The sequence below is a fragment of the Phodopus roborovskii genome, unplaced genomic scaffold, assembly GCF_943737965.1.
Source record: "Phodopus roborovskii unplaced genomic scaffold, PHOROB, whole genome shotgun sequence".
Classification (NCBI taxonomy): domain Eukaryota; kingdom Metazoa; phylum Chordata; class Mammalia; order Rodentia; family Cricetidae; genus Phodopus; species Phodopus roborovskii.
Genome location: NW_026125545.1, coordinates 839,304 through 851,233, shown reverse-complemented (window position 1 = coordinate 851,233; position 11,930 = coordinate 839,304). Strand labels below are relative to the sequence as shown.

The following is an 11,930-nucleotide window of genomic DNA, read 5'->3' as shown; positions in this document are numbered from 1 at the left end:
GCTATCAGCCAGTCAGCTCTTTTATTAAACCAATTAGAAGGTACCTCAGCAAAAACACATCTTCATGGTGTACAAGAAGATTATTCCATAATATTTCCCTCTTTTTGCCTAACACTGGTCCCATGCTGACCCTCCTAAACCTGGGTGACTGACTCCTGTGTTGCTTAGAATTTTACTGTGGAACCAAAAACTTGCTTATTTTCCTTTTGGACTATAAATATAGCAGAAAGTGATGCTCCAACTCTGGCTGGCATGAACCTTCCATAACTATGCATCCACACCAGAAACTAGAGCTGACAGCCATAGTAGGATTCTGAGAAAGATCTGAGATCATGTTACTCAGCTAATAACCAGAAGAAGATCCAAGGGAGGGATGCTTCCTTACAAACCCACAAACAACTTCTTAAACAGGCATCCTGTGGTCTGTAATCACGTATCTGAATATTAAATTTATAGGCACCAGGATGGTAAGTGTGTGTAAATGGTATTTAGCAATTTCGAGTGGTATTATGCTAAATATGGAAAAGTCAGAAAAGAGTTTTGGTGTCTTCTCTGTGAGTCTATTTATAAAAGTTGGATTGGGTGATAGCTCAAACAAACAACAAAACAAACAAACAAACAAAAAACCTCCAGCCAGGAAAGGGGCAATCAGCTTGGAACTTGATTTTTTTTTTTTTGAAAAGCCATTCTTTAGACTATGTGTAAATAGATGTCTTCATTTTTTGATTATGAATTTACAGTTGTCTCTCAAACTCTTGAAATTTGGAGTTTTTGCTCTCTCTTCTTGTAAGTGGCCTGAGGTGACCTATGAAGATGGTTTGCTACTCTCTCGACCCAGAAAACCCCACAAAATCATGCAAGTCAAGAGGATCGAATCTTCAGTTTCACTTTAAGAACACCTGTGAAACTGCCCAGGCCATCAAGGGCATGCATATCTGAAAAGCCACCAAATACCTGAAAGATGTCACTTTGAAGAAGCAATGTGTGCCATTCCGGCGGTACAATGGTGGAGTAGGCTGGTATGCCCAGACCAAACAGTCGGTGGCCAAAAAAGAGTGCTGAATTTTTGCTGCACATGCTTAAAACTGCAGAGAGTAATGCTGAGCTTAAGGGTCTAGACGTAGATTCTCTGGTCATCAAACACATCCAGGTGAACAAAGCACCTAAGATGCGCTGATGAACCTACAGAGCTCACGGCCAGATTAACCCGTACATGAGCTCCGCCTGCCACATCAAGATGATCCTCATGGGAAAGGGGCAGATTGTCCCAAAACCAGAAGAAGTAGGTTTTTCCGCCCGCCGCTGGTCTTGTCCCCCCGCCTTGCCAGCCCCAAATAACACACTGAGACTCTGTATTTGATATAATGCTGTTGGCCAGGTACTAGTTTCTTATCAGCTAGCTCTATCTTAATTATTAACCCATTTCTATTAATCTCCGCATGGTCTTATCTTACCTTAGAGAGAGCCCGCTGGGGTTCTGCTCTCTCCGTCTTCCATCTTGACTCCTCCTTCCTTCTTCCTCTTTCCTCCTTGACCCCTAGTTCTTCCTCTCTTGCTTTCCTATTGGCCAACAGTGCTTTATTCATTAACCAGTATGAGAAACATATACAGAATGACATCTGTCATCATCTCCTCTTTTCTGTCTAAATAAAAAGAAGGGTTTTAACCTTAACAAAGCAACATATATCACACAACAGTTATCAAATAAGAATCACGGTTAACAATATTTAGTCCATTAACATTTAGCAACATTTAAGAAAATATCCCATTATCTATCCTATCTTTGTGTGTCTAAAGTCTATGTAACTTATCTTTAATCCTAACTAAGGAAAACTATAACCATAACTATTTGTCTTCAACTCCTTCAAAGACCACAGAAGAATAGTATATAAACTCTAGAAATGACAGAGACAACTCACTGCCTGGCCAGTCACCTGAAGTTCTTCTGTAATCTTACATCTTTGGCCCATAGGCCATAGTGTGTTTGCCAAATTCTTCAGCAAAGCAGGAAACTTTAAACTGTCTTCTTGTATTGGCAGTTTGTCAGTCATTTTTCTCTATGTCCTACAGACTGTCTGGCAGATTCTTCCATGAAGAAGGAACTCTGTAGCAATATCTATCTTGAATCAACAGTCACTTTTCTGTGGGTTCTGCATGTCCAGTTTATACAGCATAAAGTCAAACAGTCCAAACAAGAGCAGTATATTGTCCAAATGGCTAGTTTTGCCATTTTGAAAGCAAACTCCATTATGAGTTTCTTTAATGTCCATCTTCCTTTCTGACTCAGGTGGTGTTGTCAGGAGCAGTTGTGCCTCATTGTCAAGAAAAACTCTAAACCATTTTAAATGCCACATTCTGTAGGTCTTTGAAAGGGTTGAAGAATGCCTATTTATCTCAAATACATGTCTGTATATCTAGAAATCTTAATTAACTTAACTATAAGATCTGACTATCATAACTATCTATAATCTGTATTGAATTATACATTACATTTCTACACAATACCTAAACAAAAAGAGAAATATACATATCACAAAATTGACCTTAAATTTGTATCATAAATGAAAATCCATTCCAAAACAAAGTATCCATATCTATACCATAATTCCCTTTTTACCTTTAAGAAGAATTGGCTGTGATCATTAACCATTCATAACCAACCACATTTAAGTGAAAACAAACATTTATAAACAATATTTGGGAATTCGGGTGTCCTTCTTTCCAAACTACTTCCTGTTGGTAGGGGCCGCTGTCATAAGGGAATCCTAAGAAGACGCAGAAATCCTGGCTGTAGTCGGAAGGCTGCCTTGTCCCAGTTGTTTTGAATGTTGGATCACCTGGTACTCTGTTTCAGGGGGTCTGGCTTGATCAAATCACATTAGTCTGGAAGGAATCCACAGCTTTTCATTTTCTGTGGAAACAAAAATAGAAATCCTTTTCCCCAGTAACTTGTCCTTAGACTTAAATTTTGAAGTCTAAGTATTTTTAAAATATATTATGCCTTCACCCTAGTACTAGATATGTAGGTCATTTTGTTCTCGATTTTCCTTTTCTTAGAGCACCCTTGTTATTCACTGTTTTGTATAAAGCCTAAATCTTTTCTTTAGACTAAAAGGGGAATTGTAATGGGATATTCACTTTGTCTCCTTCTGTTGCACCCATTGGAGGGTGGAGCCAGGGGCAGAAGTGACCTGGGGAACTAAGTCGGAGGAGATGCAGGAGAGCGCTCTCTTGCAAGCCACATGGAGACAGGAGGACTTCTGGAGGAATTCTTGGAAGCAGGAACCTGTTGGTGTTCACCTATCTATGTTGTTAGTTATTTCTCCCTGAATAAACATCTGTTCGGCTTAATTGTTTATCCTGATCCATATTAAACCGTGATAGAAGAAGATATCTCAGAAGAAAATGAAGAAACAAAAATTTATGGCACGGGAATAAACTCAACATAAAATAAATGCAGATAAAGAAAGAGAGAAACAAAGAAAGGAAGGAAGAAGGAAGGAAGATAGGAAGGAAGGAAGAAAGAAAGAAAGATAGAAAGAAATAAAGAAAGAAGGAGATTTCTGCTGGATAAAGCATGCCCTGATGAAAAAATTATTTTGCCAATAAGTCCTGGGGCAGAATTCAGGTGGGAGAGGGAACAGGAAGATCTGAAGGTTTTAGGCAGGGCCTTGGACTTTTCTAGAAGCATTCCCTAATATATCTAGGGGCTAGGATAAACATGAGAAGGAACTTTCAGGATGACAGGTTGCCCTGCCAACTCACTGATGTATAATTTGAAAATAAAAAAGATATGAACTCTAATGGTTGTTCTAATCTTGGAGATCAAGGATAGGATTAGGTTTTACTTAAATTTTTCATATTCCTATGGCAAGTATCATTTTTTTTTATCATTTTCCTTTCCCTCCTTCCACTATCTTTCCTCCCTTCATTTCTTTCTTTTTCACTTTCTTTTTGGAGACTGGGTCTCACTGCATAGCCCTTAGACTGTCTTGTAACTTGGTGTAACCTAGGCCAGCCTCAAGCTCTTCTCCCCTGTGCCTCAACTTCCCAAGGCTAGGGCTATGAGTCTGTACCACCATGCCTGTCTCTGCTTTTCTAATACTGGTGATTATTTAGAAATTTTTAAAAATCGACATTATTTTAAAATTATCTTCTGGCTCAGTTTAAAACCCATACAAGATATGTGAATTACTTCTTCCAGAGCATTCTTAGTTGCCTTTTTGTTCCCAAAGCATATTAGTGGGTCAAAGTCTTCCATAATTTTTTTAACATATTCTATTCCAGAAATCTTTTAACTATCTTGTCCACTCAAACTCATCCTAAAAACATTGTGCCAAGCATATTAAATACACTTCATAAAATGATTGTACTTTCAGTAAAGAACTTCCAAAGTAATTTGCCTCAAAAAGGAAAGAAAGAAAGAAAGGTGGGTTTAAAAAACTGGCTCAATCAAACTGAATAAGAAGAATATGATTCTCAGGTTGATGTTCTACTGGCTGTAACACCCCTGTGACTGAGCTGTCACGGCTGTGGGCAAGTTGCTACATCGTCCTCACCTGGAAAATGAGGGCAGTAATGCTAACCTCATAGTAACAATGTGAGACTTTGAAGTATTTGTGATATACTTCAAAACTTGTTAGAGAGTAAACAACAACAACAACAACAAAACAAAACAAAACAAAAAAGACTAACACAAAGCAAAGATGGCAGTATGGTTACCCTGTGTATTCAGTTGCCTGTGGTAACTATTTTGAAGAAAAACATAAATTCCTTTGAATATATAGATCATAATGTTTTACATAATCAAATGTATTTTCATATATTTAAGTTGATTTCTATCCCTATCACAGATATTACTTAAGTATTGTTGAGTAGTGCCCAAGTGAGCTCTCCACACTGATTCAGCAATATTATTCCTCGTGGAAATTTACTGAGTAAAAGACAGAATGTCTCCATATAGGTGTCTTCACAGGGTGTTTGCCAGTTGGCAAACCACCTCTTCTCCCTATGAGAACTCTTGAGAACACCAGATTGGCCAGGTAGGTATCCTTGCCATAGACTCATAAAAACAGTCGTCATATAAACAGTGTTGAGTCTGGCCTTGCCGTGAGAAACAGGCACTCACTCTTTCCCTACCTGCTTCTACAATGTTCCTGGCTTGACACTATTCATCACTTGACTCCAGGTTGGTGGAGAAGTTAGTGGATCTTCATAGTAGGCTCCTTGTATCTGTAACTGTAGTCCTCCCAATGTGCGTCTCTTTTTCCAGGAACTACTAGACGCCCTTAGTGTTCAGCCCATCTGCCTTTCTTTAACTACAAATCAAGCCTTCTTACCTTCAAGGGGAGATATTTGTATGTGCCTGTCTCCCCTCTCCCCACCATCATTAACCTCATGGCTACCACTCACTCTTTCTATTAGCTCTATGAACTTTTCTATTGTGATCAGAGAGTTGGTTATGGCCACCTCTCTGTTTGCTCTACTTGGCTTCTTGATGGCATGCATCAAAATCATAATACTCACTGGTTGACTATCAACTACATTTTGTGTTACTGCATCATAAGTGATGTGAAAGAGGTGTGTTTTTAAAAGCAAGAGAGACGAGAAAATAATGAGGCATATTTCATAGAGAAATGAGAAAGATGAGCAAGAACACCACAAAGAAGATGTGGAAAAGAATCTTGGGCAGAGAGAATGAACAACTATCACTCATGCTTGGAAATCCATAAAGTAGAAAATTACATTCACTATGAGTAGCTCATTAAATGTGTGGTGGAAAATTATCTAGAAATGTGACTGAAAAGGAAAATTGAGAGGTAGATAGATAGATAGATAGATTAATATTTGTATTGTTAGCAAAGCAATGTGTTAGACATGGCATGAATAAGACACATGTCTTGGCACTGTGGAGATGCCATAGTTAGAATATGGGTTATCCCAGAAGGCTTGTATTCTGAATGCTCAGTCCCCAACTTGTGGTGATGTTTTAACAGTTATAGAGGTGGGCCCTCTCTAGAGGGTAGGCCATAAGGAGTGAGACTATGGAGTTTATATCTGACCATGCATCCAGCCATCTCTGCTTCCTGAACAGACATAACATGATAGCTAAGCTGGCCTGCCATGCCACGGTGGACTCAAATCCCTCTGAAACTATAAGCCAAAATAAGCCTTTCTTTTATGAATTTCTCTGTTAGGTATTTTTGTCATAGTGGGATAAAAGCAATATAGAAAGAGAGGAATCCAAAGAAGCCTTTAAGAAATCTAAGCTAACAGAAACAAGTGCTTCAACTGTGTTTGGACAGGAGAAGAGAGAATTGAGACAGCACAGAGAAGCACAGTATGAACTGTTCATTGAAATGGAAAGAACAGGTAGAAAGGGGACCAAACATGGTTGCAAGATGAGATTTTGAATTTCAGTGCTCTATGGAAACAAACAGAGTGATGATCTTAATCTTACTTCTCAAGCAAGCACCCTTGTTGAGTTCTAGCTGCCTGCATGTAACACACCACCACATAAAGTACACACAAAATAGACTAGATGAGTTTCAAGATATTCATTGTATGTTTTTTTTTCTTTTAGGAGGAGGGGAACTGGGCATCTGGGATCAGTTACAGAAATTTCCTCCCTGGATACCTATCTGCCTGTGATGGCTTAGGTCTGGTTCTTACTGAGGCCTGAGAGGTAACCTACCGAGTCCTGTGATCTCTTCCAGGCTACAGTTCTATGCTTCTATATCATTGTATGGCTTGACACCAAGGTATATTATCCCCTTGGTAAAATAAATAATGAGATAAAACTAGAATGCTTCACATAGAGTGAATTTTGGAAATTCTGAAAAAAATTAAGTACTAAGTCTTCTGATTAAATTATGAATAACATGGTCTATCTGGTAACTCCCAGAGTTTGATGGAACTTGTAGTATTCTTATCTCTAGTAGAGGACATGATGGAACTTCAAGACATTATCAGGATATAAAAGCCTAAGGTTTCCTGCAGAATGGAGGCTTTAAAAGTCTCACCTAAAACTTGTCAGATAATTTAGAAAGATATAACTTATAACCTGTATTTACTAGACAGACAGCCCTCACCATGCTTCTTTAACTTGTTATGAAACCAAGACTTCCTGAAAGGTATTTGATAAATATTTTTCTGGTACTCTTCAAATCATAAGAAAATTGAGATTGGATATGGTACCAGTAATATATGTTTGTCCAACAATGTTCTGGAATTAACTTGATAATTGAGTTATTTTTAAAGTACAGTTTGATTCTCTACAAAGCAAAGGTAATGGCATGTATCTCATATAGCTGCTACAGATACTAAATAAAGTGAAATGTGTAAAGCATTAGTAGAGGGACCTGTGCCTTGTAAGTGTTTCGTCCATAAAAGCTAGCTGTCTGCCTTATGTGGCTATACATTTGATTAATAAATTAACTAACTTAGGTACACAAATTCTTAGGCAATTAGAACCTTTGGCCTCTTCTAAGAAACACTGCACTGTGCTGAATTAGAATGCAGAAGGTCAAATGTCATCCACTAGTAATCACAGCCACATGGAAACATATTGTATATGCAAAGAGCCACTGTACAAAGATAAGAATATTTGTAGTAAGTGGTAAAGTCATGTTTAGTTTGTTTTAGTTTGAAAAATAATAGATTCTTTCTCATCATAGTTTTAGTTTCACAGCAAAACTGAGTGGAAAGCATAGATCCTGCAAGTTTCCTTCCTCCATGCACAAACCCCCCAAATATCCGGATCTCAAACCTCTGTGGTATGTGTGTTCCAAGGAATCACTTCATAGTCAAAGTTCATAGTTTGCATTAAGGCTCAGTTATGGTCAATGCTGTGCATCTCCTGGACAAATGTCTAGCAACCTGTGTCTCTTATCATCGCATCTTCAGAACAGTTTCGCTGCCTACACATCTCTTATGAAAGACCAAGTGTTGTCAATTTGAAAATTTATTAATTTAAAGTGAGTCAAAAATAGTTTAAAAATATTTTTACTGAATATGTGCAGACTTCTTTCTTGGTATTATACAATAAGCAATACAGCTACTTATACTGTATTTAAATTGTATTAGCTATTGTAAGTAATCTGGAGACTATAGACTACAAGGGGAGTGATACAAAATCTTTTTATTTTAATAACATTTCATTTATTTTATACAACAACCAGTTTCTTCTTCCTCTTCTCACACCCCCTCCCCTTTCCCATGTAATCCCATCCCCATCCACTAACCCCTCCACCTCCATTCAGAAAGGGGCAGGCCTCTCATTCATATATATATATATATATATATATATATATATATATATATATATATATATCAAACTCATGTTAGCCTCTAGCATAAGTTGAGAAATGTCCCCTCCTTATGCTCCCTGTAGCATACATCACATTGGTATTATTTCTTCCTTGAAAGCACAGAATAATTCAAGAGTCATATGTAAGCATGAGTTTTCTGGCCCAGCAGCCCCAAATGAACACATGGATGCTATGTTAGCCAGTGGCTCAGGCTTCTTATTGGCTAGCTCTGTGTTAATTATTAACCCATGTCTATAAATCTATTTATTGTCATGCAGCTGTCTGTGGCTTACCAGGTAATGCCCAGCATGGTGTTACTCCTCTGGCAGTGTTGTGACTTTATCTGGCCATACTTCCCAGAATTCTCCTCATCTCCTAGATGCACCAATCTTGCTGCCACACAGTGTTTTTTATTCACCAACCAATAAGAGAACATATATACAGTAGGACTTCCTCCATCAGTTGTATGTTGACATAAGTTTCTGTCCTGCCTGGTTCTACAGCTGTTTTGTCCCAAATTAATACACAGAGGCTTATATTAATTATACATTGCTTGGCCTATGGCTCATGCTTCTTATTGGCTAGCTCTCTTTTAATTATTAACACATTTCTATTAATCTGTGTATCTTGGCTTACTGGAGAATGCCTGGGCATCCTACCTTTCCTGTAGCTACATGGTATCTCCCCAACTCCACCTCCTATCTTCCTCTAGTCCTGTTTTGATTTCCCACCTTGCTAAATTCTCCCTGTCCACTGACCAAAATAGCTTCATTCACCAACCAATATTCATAAATATATTCATAGCATACAGAAGGATAACCCCCATCAGTAGTGTTGTGATGATCAGTCTAAATTGCCAACAAGACAGATTCTAGAAACACCCAAGATGGACATGTCACTGGGGGATTCTCTTGATAGTGTTACTTGAGAAGGAAAGTTATGGAATATTATAACTATATAAAGATATGTTACATTTGTTTATGCTGTGGAATGTTGCTGTGTGTAAAGGTGTGTTACATTTGTTTTGGCTGCATTTGTTTAATTATGCAAAGATGTGCTGCATCGGTTTCACCTTGACAGCCTAAGGCACCTGATTGGTCTAATAAAAAGCTGAATGGCCAATACCTAGGCAGAGAAAGGGATAGATGGGACTGGCAGGCAGGTAGAATAAGTAGGAGGAGAAATCTAGGCTTGAAAAAAGAGAAGAAGGAGGAGAGAATAGGGAAGAAAGAGAGGGACATGCCCATGGCCAAAAGCCAGGCAGCTGCCAGCCAAACATGGAGGCATCAAGAAAGTAAGACAGACAGACAGGAAGGAAGGAATGGAGGGAGGGAGGGAAAAAAGGGAAGAAAGAAAAGAAAGAAAAGAAAGTTTTTTTTTAAAAAAAGCCCTGAGGCAAAACATAACTGAAGAGAAACAGATTCACCTATAAGGGCTAATGGGACAAGCATACGGATGGGCATTCATAACTAATAAGAAATCTCTGTGTCATAATTTGGGAACCGGTTGGTGGCCTAAAAACAGAAAAAAAAAAAAAAAAGCCTGGTACAGACAATCCCAACCGCTGTGGGTGTCACCACTCTCTGGGTGGGATCCTAGACTGTGTAAGTGGAGAAAGAATGTAGCAGAGCAGCGTGCACTCAGCACGGATGCGTGTGTACAACTTCAACTGCTTTGACTTCCCTGTCATGATGGACTGTGCTCCTGGACTGTGAGCCAGAATGAACCATTGCTCCCCTGGGATTTTTCCCCAGAGTATTTTATCTTAATAAAAAGAAAAGATACTAAGACAAGTGTTATCTGTGGATTTTCTGAGTAAAAATTATGTATATAATTCTGAATTGACTTTTTAGAGATTATGCCATATAGCCATTTTTCACTTTAAAATGTATTTATTTGTGTGTGTGTGTGTGTGTGTGTGTGTGTGTGTGTGTGTGTGAGATTTGTGTGATAGGCTCAAGTGCCATGGCATACATATGTGCAGGTCAGAGGACAACTCTTTGGGGTCAGTTCTCTCCTTCTACCTTTATATGCATTTTAGGGATAGAACTCGAGCCTCTAGGCTTTCACTGCAAGTGTCGTTACCCTCTGAGCTACCTTGCTAGCCTCATCTGTTTTACAAAAGTCACATTTAATTGAAATTCATAAATTCTTAAGGCTCGGCTGTTAGTTGCTTAAGACAGGCCTCACTATGTTATAGGCATTGATGTTATTTCCTCTTTTACACTGTGATTTGCTTGTACTCAGTTGGGGTCTGTAGTCTTCTTAGTGCTTACTTCCCTCTCTGCATTAGTTACTGACCTTCATTCCGCTTCTTTAGATTGTTCAGGATGATGCATGAATGATTGGTTTTGCACCTTTTCCTCTGTCGTGGCATGATCATACAGTGCTATGCTTTCCCCCACTTAGTCCACTAATTTAAACCCATCCCTTGGTATTTGACTTGTGTTCTCATTTTCACCCACATGCAATTATTTCCTGATTTCTGTTATGGTGTGATCTCTGAGTCATGAGTCTTGAGAAATGTGTTGATTATTGTCTATTTGTGATTCCCCAGAATTTTTTCTATATTTGGTGCCTATTGTATTTGTGGTGATTTGAGTAAGAATAACTCTCATAGGCTCATCTATTTGAATGCTTGGTCCATAGTTAGTGGAACTATTTTAGGAAGGATTAGAAGGTGTTGGCCATGTTGGAGGAAGTGTGTCATTCAAGACAAGCTTTGAGTTTTCAAAAGCCCATGACAGGCCCAGTTACAACTCTCTCTCCCTGGTACTTGTGTATATGAGCTCTCAGCTACATATCCAACACCATGCCTATCTGCCTGCCATTATGTCTCTACTATGATGGTCATGGACTCACCCTATGAAACTGTAAGCCTCCATTAAATGTTTTCTTCTATATGTTGCTTTAGTTGTGATATCTTATTACAGTAATAGAAAAGTAGCTAAGACATTTTTGTGGCTAAGGAATATAGTCTACAAATATTTTCATTATCTTATACTTCTTTAAAAGTATCTTTATAATCCAGAATGTTGTCTGTCTTTGAAGGTGTCACGTACATGTTAAGACAATGTAGTATCTCATTGCTGACTAGAGTATATAAATGAAAATTACATTAGCTTGGCTTCTAATAATTTTCCAACTCTTCTATGTTGCTAAGGTTCCAAGTTGCTTTGAATGTGTCTCCCAAGAGCTCCTGTGTTGGAGCTCAGTTCTTGTTGTGTTGGAGAGTATTGAACTTGTAAGATGTAAGCACCAATGAGAAAGAGTTAACTCGATGGTGACACTGTTCGTGGAAAGAATATATGTAGCTCTCATTGAGATGCCGGTTATTTTTCTGTTATTATTTTATAGAAGACACATCATGCTGGCTGAGGCATTCCCTGAGTTCCTGTGCCACTATGCGATCTCTCTCTCTTATCTGCTCTTACCATCATGATACCATCCACCAAGAGGTCCTAATCATGGCCCAAATCATGCCAGCACCATGCCTTTGGACTTCTAAGCCAATAACTAGACAACTATTTTCTTTATGAAGTGACCAGTCTTGGATATTTCATTTCAGTAATAAAACATGAAGTAATATATATGTAAACTGAGATGTTGACAAAAACTAAG

The 11,930-nt window shown here is 38.4% G+C and overlaps 1 pseudogene; it reads left to right on the top strand.

The window, feature by feature from the left end:
- Positions 1 to 813: 813 nt before the first annotated feature.
- Positions 814 to 3,438, top strand: LOC127216436 (60S ribosomal protein L17-like; annotated as a pseudogene).
- The last annotated feature ends 8,492 nt before the right edge of the window (positions 3,439 to 11,930 follow it).